This window comes from Grus americana, chromosome 3 (genome assembly GCF_028858705.1).
Source record: "Grus americana isolate bGruAme1 chromosome 3, bGruAme1.mat, whole genome shotgun sequence".
In the NCBI taxonomy this organism is placed as follows: Eukaryota; Metazoa; Chordata; class Aves; order Gruiformes; family Gruidae; genus Grus; species Grus americana.
The window spans coordinates 6,719,054-6,741,105 of NC_072854.1; the positions used below are offsets into that span (position 1 = coordinate 6,719,054).

Sequence of the window (22,052 nt, forward strand, 5' to 3'; positions counted from 1 at the left end):
AGGATTAAGTTACAACCATGAAGTTCAGGTTATTTAACCGTATTAGTTGGCAATAAGGAAATTAGCATGTGCTATAGCAGGCAATTCTAAAATATATAGGCTTCAAAGTTCCATGTGAGATTAGAAATTAATAAATACTGTTAGATTATGTGGCAATAGTTTTGCTCTCCTAGAGCTCTTAAAGAGGAAAGCTTGCTCCTTTTTTCAGTCAATTTGAGACAAATTTGTTCAGTGGGATTTGGGTATTGGTCTTGCACACCTTCTGACCATCTCTTTTTCAAAACTTTTAAGTGGTAGGTGGGTGCGCATACACGCACACCTCTTCTACACTTAAGATATACTCAGAATATACCACATCCCACTTGAGAAGTTGTGGCAGGAACCTGATGGCACACAAGTCCATGGAACCTGATAAGATGCATGTGCAGGTCTGGAGGGAACTGGCAGATGAAGTGGCCAGGCCACTCTCCGTCATATTTGAGAAGTCTGGCAGTCCAGTGAAGTTCCCACTGACTGGAAAAGGGGAAACATAACCTCCATTTTTAAAAAGGGAAAAAAGGAAGACCCAGGGAACTACAGACCAGTCAGTCTCACTTCTGTACCCAGCAAGATCATGGAGCAGATCCTCCTGGAAACTATGCTCAGGCACATGGAAAATAAGGACATGATTGCTGACAGCCAACATGGCTTCACTAAGGGCAAATTGTGCCTGACAAACTTGGTGGCCTTCCACGACATGGTTACAGCATTGGTGGATAAGGAAGAGTGACAGACATCATCTTCCTGGACTTGTGCAAAGCATTTGATACTGTCCCATGCAACATCCATGTTTCTAAATTGGAGACACAGGGATTTGACGGATGGACTATTTGGTGGATAAGGAATTGGCTGGATGGCCGCACTCAAAGAATTGCAGTCAACAGCTCAATGTCCAAGTGGAGACCAGTGACAAGTGGCATTCCTCAGGGTTCAGTATTGGGACCAGCACTGTTCAACATCTTTGTCAGTGACATGGACAGTGGGATCGAGTGCACCCTCAGCAAGTTTGCTGACGACACCAAGCTGTGTGGTGTGGTCAACACGCTGGAGGGAAGGGATGCCATCCAGAGGGACCTGGACAGGCTTGAGAGGTGGGCCCGTGTGAACCACATGAAGTTCAACAAGGCCAAGTGCAAGGTCCTGCACATGGATTGGGGCAATCCCAAGCACAAATACAGGCTGGGCAGAGAATGGATTGAAAGCAGCCCTGAAAAGGACTTGGGGGTGTTGGTGGATGAGTAGCTCGACATGACCTTGCAATGTGCACTTGCAGCCCAGAAAGCCAACCGTATCCTGGGCTGCATCAAAAACAGTATGATCAGCAGGTCGAAGGAGGGGATTCTGCCCCTCTGCTCTCATGAAACCCCACCTGCAGTACTGCATCCAGCTCTGGGGTTGCAGACATGGAGCTGTTGGAGTGAGTCCAGAGGAGGGCCAGGGAGATGATCAGAGGGCTGGAGCACCTCTACTACGAGGACAGGATGAGAGAGTTGGGGTTGTTCAGCCTGGAGGAGAGAAGGCTCTGGGGAGACCTTACAGCACCTTCCAGTAACTGAAGGGGCCTACGGGAAAGCTGGAGAGGGACTGTTTACAAGGGCATGAAGGGATAGAACAAGGTGTAATGGGTTTAAACGAAAAGAGGGTAGATTTAGATTAGATATTGGGAAGAAATTCTTCACTGTGAGGGTAGTGAGGCATTAGCACAGGTTGCCCAGAGAAGCTGTGGATGCCCCCTCCCTGGAAGTGTTCAAGGCCAGGTTGGATGGGGCTTTGGGCACCCTGGTCTAGTGGAGGGTTGAGGCCTGGCCATGGCAGGGGGGTTGAACTGGATGATCTTTAAAAGGTCCCTTCTAACCCAAACCATTCTGTGACTGTAGGAATTCTGGTCAGTGTTCCCACCACTAGTAAGTCAACTTGCAATACCCTCATTATTAAATCCTCTGCCCAATTTAAGATGGGACATGCACAGTTAAGAACCTCTGTATGGAATAACTACTGTATAGCAAAGTAAGATCTGTGAAACAAGGGCCATGTACTGCACAATGCACAGCACAATTAAATAGAAGTGTCAGCCATAGAAGATATACATGCTGCCCAAGAGACAAACTGCCTGTGAGCCTGAGCTCAGTGATAATCAGAGGGGACAAACATACTTGAATCAAGAACATTTGTTAGCACACTTCAAACCCTTGGGCTCTAAGTTCATACTCTGACTGGACAGACTAGCACTTCTGCCAAAAGATGCAACATAATCACCTCAGGCTTCTCACTTCCAACACCAGTCACCTCCCTACACAGAGACAGGTCCCATGCTACCTTTTGTAGTGGAGAAAACATCTCCTGCTCCAATTCATGGCACAAGTGCACAAACTGATTCAGTTAAAGGAAAAGACCAGGCCTAAGGAAAAACGTTTGGGTTTAACTCCATTAGGTAGATAAATGTTTGTAGCAACCACAAGGAAAAAAAAAAGAGTGGGCAAAGCTTTTTGGGAATGGACAGGCAACAGCAAACATTAGGATTTTACGTTTCAGCAACTGATCTACTTAAAGCATTCATGAAACCATAGTCTGAGTTTTCACAGTTCTGGATGAACTTTGTAAGTCACCATATCAGACATTTTCAGCCAGTCACAAGCTGGAATTCTTACTGTTTTCTGCATTACTTATATAAAAAAATCATAATTACATATCCTTTATTATGTCCATTAAACACCTTAAGGCTGTGGTAGTGGCGTCTTGTGGCTTCTTTGAATTTACTTAGCCACTTCAGGCAGTCCTCTCAAAAAATGTTCTCTTTCCAACTCTTCTACTAAATTAGAACAAAATAATTTACACTTCAAATCCCTTAAAACAATTAATTCTAAATCACGTATAATCCATGAACTGGATTGCCATATAAAATAAACACAATTAGAAGTTATCCTTTATGTAACTATATTACAATCACTGGATCACATTCCCTTTTATATTAAAGCTCCTTACCACAGCTTCTGACAAAATAAGTTAGCTTCCCCCCTGTTATGGTCCCTTTTATATTAGAAAAAAAAAAAACAAACAGAAATACATCCACATAAGGGTAAACCATACTCATCTTACTTTTAAAAGGTAAAGAGTTCAAATCGAGTTGTGCCTTTGCTTCTCACTCCCCAAAAATCAGGAAATTTTTCAAATACTTAAGATACCAGAAGTTGTCATGCATAATTTCTAAAGAAGTTGCAACACAATAAAAATAATGCAGTATCACTAAGGCATCATCCAGCACCAATATTGATGCTAAATTCATTCACCAAGATCTTAAAAAGGGACCACACTAATAAACTCTAGAGCAGGATTGTTCTCTTTAGAAGGCTGAGATACCGAGACAAACAAACCTGAGCCCAAGTCCATGCAACCTCCAGCTAACACCAATTCCTTGCCACGTTCATTTATCCTCTTTACATAATGTTCACCCACGTGTAATCTGTGTTCCTATGTTATTTCTGAATTTGACCCCAAACTTTCAAGTCAGAAATTACATTACGCAGAACAGAGAACCCCAAGAGTGCAGTACTATTAACCCTTGGAAAACCATAGCAGCCCCTATGCTTCCAGACCCTATATGGAATCTCCTTGTCACTTCTTTTGTGCAAATCATATGCACAATTTGCATCACTTTACACTGACACAAGTTATTTCAAACTTCTCCTGTAATTAAGGGGTGCAAGAGCTTGTAATTTGTGATAGTTCTTCAAAACACAAAGCAAATACCCTTACTACTGGAACAGATCAGATCGTGTCAGTGTTAACCCAATAGATACGTAACCAAAAGCTCTGTTGAGATTCCAAGTGGGAGCTAAGTATTCATTCTGTTACCTCACTATTTTTAGACATGGTACACCTCTACTTAAAATTGACAGAGACCAGCAGAAAATTATATTGACTGGCAAACAGCAATAGCTTCCTGAAGTTTCTATTTGAAAAATTCCTATCAAAAAGTAATGGTTTTTTTAGTGTAAAACTGAAGGGGTAAAGATGTACATTTTCTTATGAAGTTAAACCCCTACAGAGCAAATAACTTCAGCTGAAATTTTGCTGAATGAAAACAACTTGAGCACATGAAGCATTTGAATGGACCAATGCCTTATCTATCACCAAGCACATATAGATTGATCCACTGTTTTTCTGAAAACTAATAAGGCATTTCCTTGGTGACCATTTTCCTGTCTTAAGAGTTTTTAAGAAGAGTCCCTGAGGGACATCAAGAAACAGGCACATATCTCTTGAAATTGCTAGGAAACTTTACTTTTTTTTTTTAAACAGTGCTTGCCATAACAAACAACACAACTAAAAATAGAATAAAGCAAACAAAATGTTACAAATAGAAACTTTTAGTTTATAGTGATTATATTTAAAGCATTATTGAGTCCTGAGTGTAAACCTGGAAACCATAATCTACAGGAATTAAGAAAATTTGGGAAAACAAAGCAAGAAGTTGCAGTTGTTTTTCTAGAAGGGTCCAGAATAAGTGTAGGGATTCCACCTCTGCTCCTACTAAAAAAAAAAACCCAAATAGCAAGTTTTATCATAATTCAAGGGGGTGGGGGGGAAAATCAAGCCCACCAAGTAAGATTTTACTTAAAACATTCACTGACCTAATGAGAGCAGAGTCACCAGTCTTAACCCAAGGATGCAACTCCTGCTGAAGTCAACTGGACCTACAGCAAAGACTTTGGCAGAAGGCACAAGTATAACAGGGAAGATTCAGATAATAGTAACCTACTGAAATTTCATTCCATTCTGCAAAATGAACACTGGAGATTAGTATTATTTTTATATGGTGCTAATTCTTCAGTATGGAAAGCTCCCATGGACTTAAATGGAGACATTTTACTTAATTAGAAAGAGCAGAACAGGACCTCATGTGACAGGATTAGTGAACTGTTGCAGTCTCAAAAGCAATATAGACTATAGTCACCCCTTCCCTCAACCTTCACCTCTGCATCTCCCACCTGGGCAATGACCATTGCCCTTACACTAATAAAAATTACTGGTACAGTGAAGTTCACTCATATTTTAACTCCAATTTGGTTAGCACCACACAAAAATAGCATCAATCTCTTACAGAACTGGCAGATATGAGGAAGAGGATTTTATTTTTTTTAAATGCTAACTGGTGCAAATCCCAAACATTCTAATCCTTTCCATTGACATTCTAGCCATATTAAATTTAGCTGAGACTTGGTAACTATTTTTGGAAGCTTTTAACATCTAAAGGGACTATTCACTTTTATTCATCGAAAGCAGGGCTGGCCAGCTCAAGCAGTTCAAGACCTGCATATTGCTCAGAAGGGCAGCTGTGCCTCCCATGCCAGGGATGCATCCTGTGACCAGTAAAGAAACTCAGGTGGCATTGGCTTGCTAAGCAATCTGTATCTCCAGCCCTGGAGAAAACAAGCCAGCAGACACTGGTGCTCAACCCTATCAAGTCAAGACTCCAGTCCCATTCTACAATAGAAAGACGACACTTTGACCAATGCCAGGCGTGAAGATTTTATGTGCTATTCTTAAGGTCAAGAAGCTAGGCTACAATGAATCAACCACTAAAGTTACCATGGTAACATGAAGGTATTCAAAGAAAAGACAACCCTCCCCAAACCCAAAGAAACCAGAACAAGCTTTCTGATTACCTTCACTTGGCCTCAACACTACTCTATTTAGAGCTAGCCAGTTTTATAAGGGCCACACAGTATTACATCCCTGGCCTTCAGCCAGATCTGTCACCTCACACAGGGGTCAGTGGAACACTCATTTAATAGCCTTCTAACTTGTCACATAAAATTTATAACTGTACCCCAATTCTTTCCAAGACCTACTTTCCCATTCCCTGTTGGGAGGAAAAAAAGGAAGAAGCCACGTATGTCAGAACTACATGCAAGAGGAGCTGTTCAGTGTTTAACTCCTAGAAGATACTCAAGACACCACGATGACCTGGAATAAAATTTCAAAGTTACCTTGAAAAGTATTTTCTGCTGGTAAACACAAGTAATTTATAACTTAAAAACATTAAGGACACCAATGCAATGACAAACATTTTCAATACAAACAGTGACAAACCAAGCCACTTGATCTGAATACACACTACAATATTTGGAAAAGGACAGACAAACTAGATCACATAGCTGACAACTTCTCAGAAGTTTAAGAAGAATGGGACAGTTTCTGCTGTTAAAAAAAGGTACTAGTTAACAAAGCTGACAATCTACAGAAAATCATCTTCTGTCCAGGTTTACTGTGATACATTTTTAGTTTTTCTGATTGTTTTATATTCTCACAGTATTGAGAATTCTATCTGCTCAGGAATTATGTGTAACCCTATAATTTAGCTTTACTGTAAGAATAAATGCAGCAGAGTTTCTTTGCAGTAATTATGTATTTTCATAGAAAAGGAGTTTTCCTTTTCTACAGGACAACCATTCTAACTAGGTAAACAAAGAGCAAACCTATTTCTAAGTGCAGAACTTGAAAGCCTAACACAGAAGCTCATGTAAGGCATAACCCTTGATTAAACTACAATTCTCATTTGTATGATTTTTTTCAGCTGTATAAACCTATCACACATTTTCCTTTCAGGAAACTGAATTAAAATCCAAACTCAAGCAGCAAAGAGACCAAAATATTTTCAAGAGATACAAAAGAATCTAGGAGAAGTGGGGAAAAACCAAACCAACAACGTTGGAGAGGTACCCACTATACAAACATCAAATAACATCAGTGCATGATGCTGCAGCTAACTTTAAAGCAGCCCAAGAAGACTCTCCCTCAGGGATACGGGCTTCACCGCAGCCCTGCACACCAGCCTTAGCCTGAAGTTGTACAAGTAGCTGGGACAGGACTGCACCACTGCAAACCTCCACCTGCTTTGAGCCGACACCCAGCACTTCCCGCACGGCTGCGAAGACCCCAATCCACCCCACCTCCTGCACCCACCTCCCCTCTGCCTGCCCCACACGCAGGGATGCTCCCTCACCTCACCCACCTCTCCATCCCCACCTGCCCCGGAGGACGAACCGCCACGACGTTCTCCCACGCCGCACGCCTCCACCTCCGCCCACCGGCCATTTCCAGCCGCCCGCGCGGGGCTGCACGGCGAGAACCGAGCCCCGCCGGAGGGCGGGCGCCCGCGGGGAAGCGCCGGGCTCGCCCGGCAGCCTGTCCCGCACCGCCCCGCGCCCGAAAAGCCACCGGTGAAAGGAGCCCCGAAGTCAGAGAGGAGCCCAGGGAGGGGGCAGGACGGCGGGAACCGCCGGGAGAGCCGGCGGGGCGGTTACATAACCCCGTCACGACGGGAGCACGGCGCCAGGTCGGCGGGGCAGAGCTGCAACCGGGCAGCCCCGCCGGGGAAGGAGCCCCTCGCGGCAGCGGCCCTGCCTCTACCTGCTGCAGCTCGCTTGTCCTTCGCCTTCCCGCCCTCCTCCCCTGTCGTCGCCGCCGAGCCCCGAGGACCGCGCCGCCGTCTCCTCAGCGAGCACCGCGCACCTCTCGCCTGCCCGCGCCGCTGAGGCGAAGGTGGAGGATAAGGCGGGAGGGGTAAAGGGACGCCGCAACCCAATCAGCAAACCCCTCCATCCAAACAAACAGGCGGGAGCCACCAATAAAAATGCGAGGAGCAAACTGGCCCCGCCTCCTCCATCCCCTGGCCACGCCCCTCACCTCCCACCGCTTCGCGCCCGGTCTCCGTTACCAGCGTGGGCAGCGTGGGCGGCGGTGGCGGGCGGGTGGGACAGAGGCAGCAGCGTTCCCTGGTTCCGTGCTCTGTGTGGGGACAGGTGAACCGGGGGGGGTATGTGTCTTACTTCGCTCCCGGCACCTAGGGAGCGGTAGGAACCAGGCAGCGGTTTGTGTCCGCGTTACTAGTGCGTGGCAAAGCTTCCCTCCCTCAGGGTGTTGGCCCTCCTGCCCTGAGGTGAGAGGAGACGAAGAGAGGTGAGGTGAAGTGGGATGGGGTAAGGAGATGCGAGATGGGATGGGGGTGAGGAGGGATGGGATGAGGTGAAGTCAGGTGGGATGGGTTAGGAGACAGATGGGATGGGATGGAGAGAGCTGGGGCAGCATGCAGAGAGAAGGGGTGGAATGGACACCCACACAGTGCCAACACACCTCTCCATGGGTTCAGTGACAAACCTCCTGATATCCCCCTTCCCCGTGCCTAAATGGAGCTCCCAACCACCATTCCCACCTCTCATCACCGATAAGCAAACTGGCCCTTGAAGTAAGCTCCATCTGGAACAGATCCAGTTGTCATTTGTCTCTTCTTCAGTCTAGCAGGTGAATAAGGTGTATCTCCTCATTACAGACGAGGCCAGAAGGTGCATTTGTAGGACTCTAAAGGAACGTCAGGGTTACAGAGGAAAAAGGCTGATCATGGTCATGATTTTAAAAAGAGCAAGTGTTCAGGTGCCCCCAAGGCACACATTATTAAAGAAAGGGCCATTTTCTCTCTTCCAGCTGCGTGTCAGAGGCTAATGCTGATTTTCTGCAGTGTCTTTGCTTTTGAATGTAATACAGAGGGATTTAATCAATAGGGTGATAAAGAAATGTAAATAGGTTTCTGTAAAGATGGCTTTGAAAATCTATAGAATATAATGGAGAACTAGAAGACTCCCATATAATTATTAAATACCCTATAAAAAATCCATGAAAGGAATAATTCTCCATTAGTTACAAATATATAAAAAGATGTATGCCATTTATAGCAGCACTTTCCAATAATAGCAGAAAAAAACAGTTGTAATGAATAAGATCAATAGTGTCTCCCACCTCATCTCTGCAAATACCTACGAGCAATGCATTGTAGATTGTTGTACTTGCAACAGAAGAGTTTCTTCCTGGTCCCATTAACTAAGGACTGACTTATGCCTTGATGCATATCTGGTTTAGACACCTTCCAGTCTTTCTTCTTTGGTTCTACTTTTATTTTTTAATATATAACAGGTAACTGATAGTAGTAATTATTATTTCTTGTTCTTTTATCCTTGTGCCTAAAATATGAATCCTTAATCATGATCTTACTGCTTTACGCACTATGCAGAAGAGAAAGCAAGCTATGGAACCAAAGATGTCACAATATAAACTAATCAGGTTTTAAATCAAATTATATACTTGTTGTTTTGGGGGTTTGTTTTAAGAATCAAACCTGGTAGGATATCTTCCTTTGTCTCCATTTACACCTGTTCCCTTTGCATGATTTCTTATTTTAATATCCTGAGTAGGAAGAACATCCACCATGCTCTTTCTGTCCCACATTTTGTTATACAATTTCCTTGTGTCTTCTTATGTCCATACCTCTTAACTGTGTCTTGTTCATAGTAACCAGTCTGAAGTTTTATTCTTTTTCATATTGGGAAGAATATTTTCATTGTGATTAAGTTGCCCGAGTGTATGTTTTCCTTGTAGTAAAATAAGACTCTCTACAGTTGTGAAAGCAAGCTAATCCATGTTCAGGAAAAATCAGGAATGCCTAAGTCAGTACTTTGGCTTTTATATGCATCCAGATATTATTGCTAAGATGAAAGGGGTGGGGGGGACTCAAATTCCACTGTTTGCAGTAAAAATGTCCTTCAAATTAGATAACAATAAGAATGGCAACAATTGCAGGGATTTTAATATCCCCTGTTGTAAGCATTAAAGATTTCTATTAGGAAAGGTCATAAAATAATATATTATTTAGGCATGGAAAAGTGGTGCTGCAAAAATAAGGGAGTAAGAGCAATTGATAGAATGTCCTTCTTGGAGTCGCACCACTTACCCACTTAGGCCCCAGTGCTATTCAGGCCGTGCAGCCTGAGTAGACACCCTGTGCTTCTTAAATGCTGTGGGCATCTTCCCACAACCCAAGGAGCTGTAGAGTGCCAAAATCTGGAGGAAGCCAAAATTCTGGAAAGTATACCAAAGGAGGTGATAAAACAGCTGCTACTTGCAAGATTTGCAAGCAGTGCTGTAGTCCTGCTCCCACAGAACTGAGTGGGAGTTTTGTTACTGATATCTCAGAGCACAGGCTTAGCCCATTTCATCCAAATCCTGATCTGCTCATTATCTTCAGTCTGCACCTGCTTCTTATCTACAGATTTAATCTGTGAGCAAAAGTGGCCTCTCAAATGTACCGAATTTCAACACAAATAAAGCGCTGTAACCAAAAGACTTTGCTCCCTTATGTTATGCTGATTTATGATCATCTAAATACACACAGAGACTCACTTCTGTAGCCTTCACAGGAGCTTTGACAAAGTTTTCTCTTTTCAGAAGAAATGAGTAAGTAATGCCTCAAAATCTGTAGATTCTCAAGAAATGAATGCTGCTTCTTTTGCATTTCTGCTCGCTGGGATAATCCCAAACTCTTTGGCCACATGTGGATTATGATTTCTTGCAAATGGCTGAGTCTGGAGATTAGAGTGGATAAAGAAAGTGAAATTAATGTTGACTCTATCAGCATTAGCATACCCTTGATTATTTCTGTTACTTTTTTAGAATATAAAAACACAGTTGGATCCATCTAGCTCTGTATCTTGTCTCCAGCAGCCAAGACTGGATGCTTAGTAAAACAGTGTAAAAATAGACCATTTATTCTTCTCTTATTTACGTTATAATTTTCCAGCAACTAGTGAGGTAGGGACTTCTGGAACTCAGGGTTGCATCCAAGCTACTATGCTTAGTAGCTACCTGTGGTCAAGTTCTCTGTGAGCACGTCTTAACTCTTTTTGAGCCTATTTGTGGTGTTGCTTTCCACAATATGCCATGCCATGATAATTCTTTGCTGTATAAAAACAATTTCAAGTCTTCTTCTGATTATTTTATTAAGTGTTCCTTTGTTATGAGAGGCAGTAAATGAAATTTCTTTTTTGACCTTCTCACCATCATTATTTTCCAGACTTTAATTGGATTTCCCTTCAGCTATCCCTCTTTCAACCTGATGTGGGGTTTTTTTCTGTTTCCATTGTGAAACCTTATCACCATTCTCTATATCCTTTCTAATTTTACTAGAAAACACTACTTTCTTTAAAACTTTGATTCTACTAAAATGACTATTGAATTTTGCTGGAAGAATTTTGCAAGTCGATGAGGAGCAGCTGAGGGAACTGGGGTTGTTTAGCCTGGAGAAGAGGAGGCTGAGGGGAGACCTTATCACTCTCTACAACTACCTGAAAGAGGTTGTAGCCAGGTGGGGATTGGTCTCTTCTCCCAAGTAACAAGTGATAGAACAAGAGGAAATGGCCTCAAGTTGTGCCAGGGGAGGTTTAGATTGGATATTAGGAAAAATTTCTTCACCGAAAGGGTTGTCAGTCATTGGAACAGGCTGCCCAAGGCAGTGGTTGAGTCATCATCCCTGGAGGTATTGAAAAGACATGTAGATGTGGTGCTTAGGGACATGGTTTAGTGGTTGGACTTGGCAGTGCTAGGTTAATGGTTGGACTTGATGATCTTAAAGGACTTTTCCAACCTCTATGATTCTATGATCTGGAATACGCAAGAGCTGTATGGCCAAGGGACTCAGAAGAACTCTGAGGATATGAATGATAGAGTCCCTTGACTTTGGGGGAACCGCTTCCTAGCCCCACACTAACATTTTCAGAGAGTTTTCCACTTCAACCTCCAGATCTCCTGCAGCAAAAGTGATAGCTCGAACCAGTGTCTATGTATGTATAGTTAGGGTTATTTTTTCCCATGTACATTACTTTGCACTTATCACTGCTGAATTTCATCTGCTATTTTATCACCTAGTCACTCAGTACAGTGAGACAACATAGCCTCGACACCTCTTCAGTTCCATCCTGTATGTGTATAGCAACTGCAAAGCAGCTTAGATACGTGTTGCAGATGTTTAAATAAAAATGTGCAAAGGAAAGACCATCTCTTTTTTTTTTTTTTTCCCATTTATCTACAAAGCATTTTGTACAATTCTGAGTGCAAGATTAGTAAGTGCACCAATGAAAAACTGCTGCAGGAAAGGGGAGTATCCTTCGCTTGCTGTAAAATTTCAATGCCTGTAGTGCCCTTGCACATGATACTCCAGGTTGATCATGGAGCAGGGCTGTTTCCTTCCTTGGGGATTTGGAAATGCAGAGAAGCGCGTGCTTCAGCTGGGCACAGGGATGCCAGTTCTCTCCAAATCTGGTATGCGGGGGTTCAGGCAAGTGGGGACAACCTGTGGCACTGCTCTGGGAGCCCCTGAGCTCCCAGCCTTGCAGAGGGACAGCCGCTGCATTTGGCTCTGTTGCTCCCTAACCCCTCTCTGTAGTATATCCAGGGTGTTTCTGAGCATCTTCAGGGACAGACAGAGGTCAGGCAGGAGACTCGTGTCTTTTAAGGCAATGAGAAGAAGAACAGAGAGTCTTCACATTTTCCATCCACTTCTGAGAGTGAGAGTTGCCTGAAAAAAGGTCTTTTTGATTTGACATTCTAAAAATTCTGTATCTAACACAAAGTCCCACAAAACAGAGCTTTATTATCTTACAGCTAACCCTCAGTTTTCAAGAAAACAAAAATGCCATGTCCCAATTTCTGGTTAAGGAATATTTTTAACCAAGAGATGTTTTTTTAGCCTAGATGCATGATAGATCAAGGGGAAAAGTGGGTTTCACTGACTTTTAAAACAATCTCAATTTCAAGACAGAAAAAAAAAACCCTTTTGTTCTTTAACAAATACCATCCTTAAAGTACAAGTACAGTAGTCTCAAATCTGAAATATTATGGCCAGATTTAAATTCTCCCATTTGAAAGAGGAAGATTTCATTTTGCCAAAATACATGAGGTATTTAAGATGACTGTTTTCACCTATGGGCTGCCCGTTTCTTCTCAGTGTCATCCTTATGCAAAATGAAGGCAGCGGTGTGTGAATCGCCAGTCGTGTGTGTACATGCTACCAAAGCTACAAGCAGCTCACGTTGTGAAGTAGAGGCATGTCAAACTGCAGAGGTAGGATGTTAAGGAAACTGATTTCCTTGTTTCTTTAAAAGATTGTCTTTTCCCCTTGTTGTCCTTTTCCCAGTGATCATCTCTCTGCAGAGTCTTACACTGTTTATTTCATAACTGGTTCACTAAGGTTAAGGCCTGTGCAAGCTACCATGCAAATCCAAAAGCAGTCTTGGAGGTAAAGCCTCAATTCAACAGCATGACTGATAATGTCAGCTCAAATTCCTCAAGAATAAACTGTGGTTTGCTGCCATGTGTTAACAAGTAGAAGCACTTTATTTCTAGGGTTTACCCAATCAAAACATGGGAAGCTAAAACATCTGGCTTGTCAAAATGATCATAAGCTTATAGAAGGAATGACAAAGATGCCAGACAAATAAAATCCAGGAAACGAGCACAGTTTAACCAGGACATAAGTTCAGGCTCTAAACATACTGACTTACCTTTCTGATGCACTGATTTCTATCTTTTTTTAGACTGAAATTCTCCAGGAAGGAAACTTCTTGTATTTGAGGACGTGCTAAGCATCATGATGGTATTTAGTAAGTAATTCTTACCACCTCTCCTGCTATTTCTTAGATTTGTGATGAGAATTATTAGAAGTGACTTGCCCATTGTGACCCAAATGGAAATAAAAAAAATGCAATGAGCCATAGCTATGTGACCTCAAGCCAAACGCTTCAAACTCATGTACCTAAATATAGATACCTAAATAAATGGCCTGATTTTCAGAAGCACTGTGCAACTCTGAGACTTGTAGGTGCTCTGAAAAATCATGATGCTTATTTAGATATCTAAATACAGACTCAGCTTCTGAATATATTATTTAATCTGCTTCAGAATGTAAACAACTAAGAAAACAAAGGTACGACAAATACTATTTTCACATGTGCTAATTAGAAGGCCACAGAGTGTAATGAACTGCAAGACACAATTTACTCCTATGAAGCGAATAGTATGGTAATTATTATTTATTAATTATTGAGAAGTAGAATTTAGGAGCCCTAGTTCTGAAGCAGTGCTAGACAGAAGTCCATTTTACTAGATTTCTTTGCCTTTTATTAATCTTTATCCGCAATTATAGAGATTGACACAGGCTTTCAAAAATGTCAGATTAAGGAGTTTTGTTTAGATTGAGAGATCATAAAAAATTATTTATGTTTCATTGTCTTAAAGTGTGATCATAGTCTTAAGGCTTTTGTGTTTTTCTTTTCTTTCTGAAATCTTCATTCATTATTCTGACACTTTTAGGCGACTGTTGAAGGCATAATTGGAATATCATTGGAAGCAGAAGAGTGGGAATGATGAGTTATTAGTCGGCACATGACACCATGTACACATTAGAATAGAAAATAAGCAGCTCAAGCAGGTAAGTAACAACTGAGACTGTATTTTTGTGCCTGAATTGTGCCTAGAAGTAAAAACTTACACACATGGTCTTTTTCAACACTTCTACTAAGACATGTTTTGTTTAGACACATTATGTTGGTGTATGCTTATATATATTCCACAACACTAAGTCACTGCGGCAGAGCAACCTCTGAAGAGTGTCCTTCTTCCACATCAGCCAGAGGGAAGTCTCTACCCCTTCCTCCTGGTCTCCCAGCAGTGTGGCAGAGCTCCAAAAGAGATAGCCAGTCCATCCAGGCATTATGTCCTACCAAGGCACTGATCTGCGAGTCTTACCCTTGCAGTGTTGTACTCCAACTTTAAGCTTTTCAGATATTGGCAACCTGGATATCTGAAAATCCTGAAGGAAAGAGTAAGCTGGGTTTACAGTTGAGCTGGGAAGGGGAAAAAGGCCGCTAGTGAAGTTCCCAGGGAGGATGGGAACAGTAAAGGGAAGTTAAAAGGGAAAGGAGAGAAGAAACAGGGCCTCTGGTCTAGATTCTGTCCTTGGGCTGCTCCAATGCCACTTCTTCCAGAAGCCAGCTGTGCTGTGAATTCATTATGTAAATCCATTTGCAGAAAGAGCCTGTGCTAGAGATGTCCCATCCAGACAGCCAGCCCATCAAGACATCCAGTGGCATGGCATGCTCCCAGGTTGTTAGATGCTCAGAGTCCAGAAGGTAGGACAGCCCCAGCTCCCACCCTTTGTCCAGCTTCCATCTTCAACCCCTGCACAAAGATGCCAACACTGGCATGTCTCTGTGTGGAGGAGGGATAAATGTGTCTTGTCATGTGCAGATCAGTGCTGGCAGGTGTGGTAGCTCAGGGCAGATGCTTTAGTGATTGCAACTTTTGCTATGTTCTGTCACTTGGATTTGGCCTGGCTTGTGGGTACGTAGAGAACTCATTACCCAATTTGTTCCTACAGACCCGTGCAAACCGTGCATGTCCACAAAACCTCTGAACCAGACTGTAAGGCCAGACTCTGCAAGAAAAATTTAGCAAGGCTGAATATGTCGATTAATACCCAAAGGACAGAATATAACCATCTCCTGCCGATTCGAGTCTTTTCATTATTTTAAGGAACAACCAGATCATTGTGATGACGCTGGCTTTTAACAAAGCGGTGCTTGATTTTAGTTCATGGTAAGCAAAGACCAGTTGCCAGGTTTTCAGATAGTAAAACATTCTTTGGTTTATTTTTTCAGAAAAAGGAACTTCAAACCTCAAGTTTAATGCCTGAAAACACCCTTGTAATCCTGTTTTATCTGTGTATTATTCTAGTTTTATAAACAAGCTTGAAATAGAAAATGATAATGCCAAGATTTGGACAGAAGAAGAGAGTCAAAGGCAGTATCTTGAGCTGTAATGAATTACTTAAGAGTAGAACTCTTTGTGTATCTCTACTGCTCATCTATTCATTTTAATCAGGGAATCACACTCAGGCAGCCATGTCACGATACTGGAAAGCACTTGATTTTCTTTTGATATCAAGCAAGCAGAAGGACACACAATTTTTTCTGAGCAAAGATGGTTTTCAGAATAAAGGCCAGATAAAAGGCCAATGCCTTGAAATTGCCTCTGGATTTGTGTCAGCAGTAACAAAGACCAACACTCTGAACTCACTGAAAATTTTGTGTTTAATTCAAAAGAGTCAAGTCTAGCTACAATTAAGCCCTTTCTCATGAGAGTGACAGAGCCCTGTCTTCACCTTGGAGCACTTCTCCTTTCTGTGGAGAAAGACCCGGGAGTCCTGGTGGACAAGTTAACCACGAGCCAGCAGTGTGCACTCATGGCCAAGAACGCCAATGGTGTCCTGAGGTGCCTTAAGAACAGCGTGGCCAGCGGGTCGAGGGAGGTTATCTTCCCCCTCTACTCTGCCCTGGTGAGGCCACATCTGGAATATAGTGTCCAGTTTTGGGCACCCCAGTTCAAGAAAGACAGGGAACTACTGGAGAGAGTCCAGCAGAGGGCTACGAGGGTGATGAGGGGACTGGAGCATCTCTGGTATGAGGAAAGGCTGAGAGAGCTGGGGCTGGTTAGCCTGGAGAAGTTAAGACTGAGAGGGGATCTCATCAATGCTTATCAATATCTAAAGGGTGGGTGTCTAGAGGAGGGGTCAGACTCTTCTCAGTGGTGCCCAGCGACAGGAAAAGGGGCAACGGGCACAAACTGGAACACGGGAAGGTCCATCTCAATATGAGGAAAAACTTCTTGACTCTGAGGGTGACCGAGCACTGGAAGAGGCTGCCCAGAGAGGTTGTGGAGTTTTCTTCTCCTCTGGAGATATTCAAAACCACCCTGGATGCCATCCTGTGCAACCTGCTCTAGGTGATCCTGCTTTAGCAGGAGGGTTGGACTAGATGATCTCCAGAGGTCCCTTCCAACCCCTACCATTCTGGGATTCTGTGATTCTGTGAGCACACTTGACCAGTGCAAGACCCCACAGCTAGAGGAATCTGGAAATGCTGTGCTTGTTTGGGTCAGATGTTCACAGATATCACTGGTAATTGTCTCTGAGCAAGGACCCAGGAAAAAGGGAATGCCAAATCTTGCCATTCCCTAATTACACTTTGTAAAGGACATGATCCTCCTTAGCTTTAGGCTTCTCTGCCCAGCTGTGATTACCTAATCTGATGTCTGCCTTGTGTGGGCTTATATAGCCTCAGAAAAGATGTTTTCTGCCTTTGTAGACTACCTAAAAGTTGTTTTATGGAAGTGGAATGCCTGTATAGGGAATTTAGGTCTTCAGCCTTTTCTGATTTATGTTTTGCAGATTCCTGAAAAGTAATCAGGTGTTCTTTTCCTCCTCTCTCCACCCCAGGAGAGCATGTGCACATACATCTGATCAAAAGCTTCTATTTCAGAAAAATGTGCAATTTTGTTTTCAGGACTATTAATAGAGAAATGTAATTTCAGTCCTTGGTAAAACAATTCCATTTTGCAATCTGCATTTTTACCTCATTTCATGGGGGAAATCTGCTCGTTTTCACTTCAGTCTGCTGCAGAAAGGTGCAGCATTCCCTTCTGAGCATTCCCTTTCTGAAGCTAACCAGATTGACTCCAAGGCTTGGCAGGCTTAGCAACGTTTTCATCAACTTTCTGATTCAGCTCTGATCTCTCTCAAATTTATCAGCAGTCTTTTGGAATCACAGTCAGGGCGGTAACAGTGCTATCAATGGGAGATGTAGTATCTCCTCTCCATTGTAGTATCTGCTTTCCAGCACAGAAGTTCTTGGTTTCATATCCAAAATCCATGTTATCCCCTTCAGGCATCGTATCCCACTAGAGCATGGGCCCAGTTGTTTGCTCATTTGCCATGACTCCATCCTTCCACTTGTCTTCTTCAAAGCCACAAAGATTTAACAGTAATAGTTGCACTGTACTTGTACATTAAGCTCTTTCGATGACTGTTACTCCAATACTCTGCTTGGTACTTGGGAAAGATGATATATCAAATTTCTAATGCAGTAAAAGCAGTACACGAGTCAAAAAGCCTGATACAACTTATGAAAGTTAGGGTATAGATGTAGTTTCTATCTCACAGGTAACTGCTGGACAACTTTCTAGGTAATGGTCCTCTGTCGTGGTTGGTTTTATGGAAGGACATTGTATTTTTACTCAACAAGAAACTTGTCCACAGTCTTTAAATATCAAGCTTTGCATTAAAACCAAAGTATTTCTGAAGAGTCTGGGGTACAGATGTTTCATCAACATCTTAAAAATTGTGAACTAAGAGATTTAAAATATTCTTCTGAATATTTTGACTGTAACTCTACAAATACTGTAATTTACCAGTAACACAAATATGACAGCTCCAATTCAGGAAAGCACGTAGCTTATCCAAAGTCTTACAGACTTCCATTACTATCAATAAGCAGGCTTGAGTGCTCTGGTGAGTATTAAATACTTACAACTGTTAATCCATATAGACTTTGCAGCAGTGGGTAATTATCATTATTACCCCAACGTATAGATGAGAAAACTGAGTCACTGAGGGATGAAGTGATTCGCCCAAAGAGCACAGTGAGTCAATAGGAGAGCTGGGAATAGATCACAGAATTCCCTGCGTTATCCATTGGAGTCCTCAGATAATATCATTTTATAAATGCTCTATCTTTGTAAAGACTTCAGTGCTATAATTATCTTCCCAGGACTCTCATGGAAACAAGATATTTATAACTCCATTAAGCCTTTCCTAGTAATTTTATGATCAAAGTGAAAAAAATAAATAATGCTGTGCCAATCAGTCGCATGTCCAATGTCATTCAGAATGGCTACATGATGAAAGCTTCTCCTTGGTTGTTTCAACTAAACGTTTGCTATCTTTTGAATGCCTTTCTTGTGTCTAATTCCCCTTCCACTGCATACCAGTGGAGAGGAAATATTTTTTGCCATGTGATGAGCCACACATTTAGAATGTACCAAATAACTGGGAAAGATGCTTGCTGCCAATAAAGCCTACTGGTTTATGCTATAAATGTGACCATTTAAAAAAATATTTTTCCTAAAAGCCCTTAACATTTGCCAGTTTCACCTAAAATGAGCAAAGCTACCTCAGTATTTCCACTAACCCTTGTATATCTTTAAAATTACAACACAGATGCCAAGACTCACTATACACAGCGGGTTAGCAACTGAGGTATTCAGTCCCTGGTTCAGCAAAGCACTTAAGCGTGTGCTTAAATTGAAATCCATTCTTAGTCTGCAAATCCATTTTAAGTGTTTGCTTAAAGCAAAACACAAGCTTAAGTCAAGTTTTGCTTGGCACAGTGCTTAGGGACAGCACAGAGCTAGGGCCTTAGAATTAATTTCTTTTCAAAAGGAAGTAATTATTTTTAGCTTACCTCTGAATGGCTACAGCCGTATCTTTTAGTCCCCAGATATCTATTTTCAGGAGGTATACGTGCTAAGCCTAAACTTCTGGTTTCTGTGACAATCAGTGGCACAGAAAAGATATCGAATACCATTACTAGCGTAAAGAAAGAGACCACTTGAAATACTTGACTGCTAAGTACAGATGAGAGGGGCCTTCACTGAGGCTTATTAGAGGGAAGACATAAAAGAAGTTGCAGTTATTCTGGGAGGTGGCTGTTGATACGACAGGTTATCTTTTCACTGTGCTGACTGGAGAAGATTCACTTGCAGTAGGTCAACAATTTTAACTCAAAATGTTTTCATGACTTTTCTGACAAATATTATATTTCCACTGGAAATTTATGATTTCAGGGAAAACATTTATACTTTCCTCAAAAGTATCAGAAAAGGTTTGGCTGCAATGTGATAGTTTCTGTGTTTTGTTTTCTTTTCCTGAAACTCTTAATATACAACTAAGTTCACGAATTATTAAAGGAAATTTGATTTAAAAGAGTTTATTGCTCATTTCTCCTAACTCTAGATTTCCTCTCTCTCATTAAGAAGACTCCTACCATTTGTTTCACTGGCTTAGACATGGGAGTTACTTATCCCAATATAAATGAGTACCAACATATAGTCCTGGCCAGCCCAGTTTTGCTTAGATACATCTGGCTTATGGCATGTGTGGAGAAGGAACAACTGCATTTTCGTAGACATTTTTTGAGGCCTGCCCTGCTGCATTCTCTTTAACATCCATACTTCATCCAGAAGGTAGAAATACAAAGATAGGTCACAATACATTAATTTTTTTTCTTTTTGAGTTAAAAATCTCCTACTTGTGGAGAGGAGATACTACCTTTGCAGTGGTAGTGTGAATAAAAACCTCACTCTGACTCCTCCTGAGATGCAGAAAAGCTTTCTAACAGTAGGGAGAGTTGGGTAAGAGGACAAATGCCCCATGGAAATTCAGCATTGCTGTACTTAAAAGCAGACTGGACAAACACTTGAAGAAGAATAATTTAGATAGTGTTAATCCAGTCCTGAGTAGGGTAGCTTGATGACCTTTTAATACCCATTTAACCCTGTCCCAGTGGGAAAGTGCTGTCTTTCCCTCCCCCAGAAGCTTCTGAATTATTTCCAGGTAGAAGACCCCATTTAGCTCTATCACTTGACCACCACATTGCTTTACTAATCCACCTCCCTTGTTTTTTCCTACCTAGGAAAGTATGGCAAGCGCACAGAGCTGTCATCCACCACAGGGCAGTCACACAGCCATGGAATCCCAGAGCCAAGCCCACTTTTCTTCACCTGCTTGTTTGGCATCTCTCCGTCACGAACAGGTACTTCTTTCTTGCCAAAAGCCTACACTTTCATAAAACTATGTCCTGCCTTTCAGGACAAATATTTTCATGATTGATTATAGCCTGCTAGGGAGTTGCTAAATCTGGTAGCCTGACAGAGGTGAGGCTGCTGCAGCTCCACGCCCCTGGGTCCAGCCCGCAGCGAGGCTGAGCGTGGATTCCCAGCAGGCTCATGCACACACACACACACATATGGCATGTGTATGCACTGATGGCCTCACTGATCACAACAGACAGAAACACTCAGCGCTCACACAAGCAGCACCAACAGCCTCATCCCACCCCCCTCTGTGCAAATCAGGGTGAAGGTCTGAGAGTGCGAAATACATATAAAAATACACGTGTACAATGTGGATCCCTTCAGTAGCTGGTCCTGAATCCTTGCTCTTCCCAACTGCCTCCTGCCCAGAGAAACACGCACGCACTCACACACACTCACAAATGGGTCTCAGTCAACCCCCAGACCCCAGGGGCTCTCCGGCAGCTGGCCTGAACTCCCTGGTCCCTCCGGCAGCCAGCTTCTCCGTGAGACACACACACACTTCACCTACTCACCAGCTGGCGTGGTTTTCACTAGCGATCACACACTGACATAATGCACCCACACAGTATGCACACCCACACTCCCTCCAGCTGCTGGCAGCATGGACCCATGGGTCCTCTAACCTGTGGTCCCACCCCAGCTGCTGCACTCAAACCCCCATAGCCACACGTGCACACACAAGAGAGACCATCACCCAGGAAAAGATTTGAAAATGGAGAGTAAGAAGACAGGACAGACTGCACAGATCAGGCACAGGGCCTGTTTACATGCAACTGACCTCTTTTTTCCCTTTATCCCTGTATTTTTCCACATTTGTTCCTCCCCAACCCACCTTGATCCCTCCCTTTCCCTACTTTCAGTTCCTCCCCTAAACATCCCATAAGAAGTCTTGTGCAACAGCAAGCAGCTCCTCCCTTGCATCCCACAGCATGTCCCATACCTGCAGGCAGTGTTGCCCCCTCAGCCCAAAAGGCGGGAGCTGCTCCCACTGCCAGGTGTCACCCCTGGACATGGCCAGCCCTGGGAGGTGTCAGGCAAGGTGCTGCTCACAGTCCCTGCCTGCTTCTGTTCCTCTTCTCCTCTGCGTGTTGGGGAACGTGGTTTATGTCACGTACCCTAACATAGTCCACAGGCCCTTCTTGCAGGATGTGGGAGGAGGCAGAACATAGTTCTCATCAGGCACAAGAACACACCAAGTCTGAAAAACTCAGCAATATGCAGAAACTACACCAGAATTGTGCTTGTGTTTAGGACAGATCGGAAGCCATGTGCATGGTGCATTAATAAATATTCACAGTTTTAGCTGGCATCACTTTTTATTCATTCTAACCAAATTGATGCTGACCTTCAGCTTATACTTTCCTTTAGGGACCTTTTTAGTTTAAAGTCGTTTGCCATTACAGAATTTTGCTTTTTTG

At 42.8% G+C, this 22,052-nt stretch overlaps 1 protein-coding gene across 1 annotated transcript in view; it reads right to left on the reverse strand.

The window, feature by feature from the left end:
* RCAN2 (regulator of calcineurin 2) overlaps positions 1–7,592 on the reverse strand; it is a 91,731-nt gene extending 84,139 nt beyond the window's left edge. The window contains exon 1 of the mRNA XM_054821458.1: positions 7,453–7,592. The gene's annotated coding sequence lies outside the window, so the exon portion shown is untranslated. The remainder of the gene's footprint in view (positions 1–7,452) is intronic.
* Positions 7,593–22,052: the final 14,460 nt, after the last annotated feature.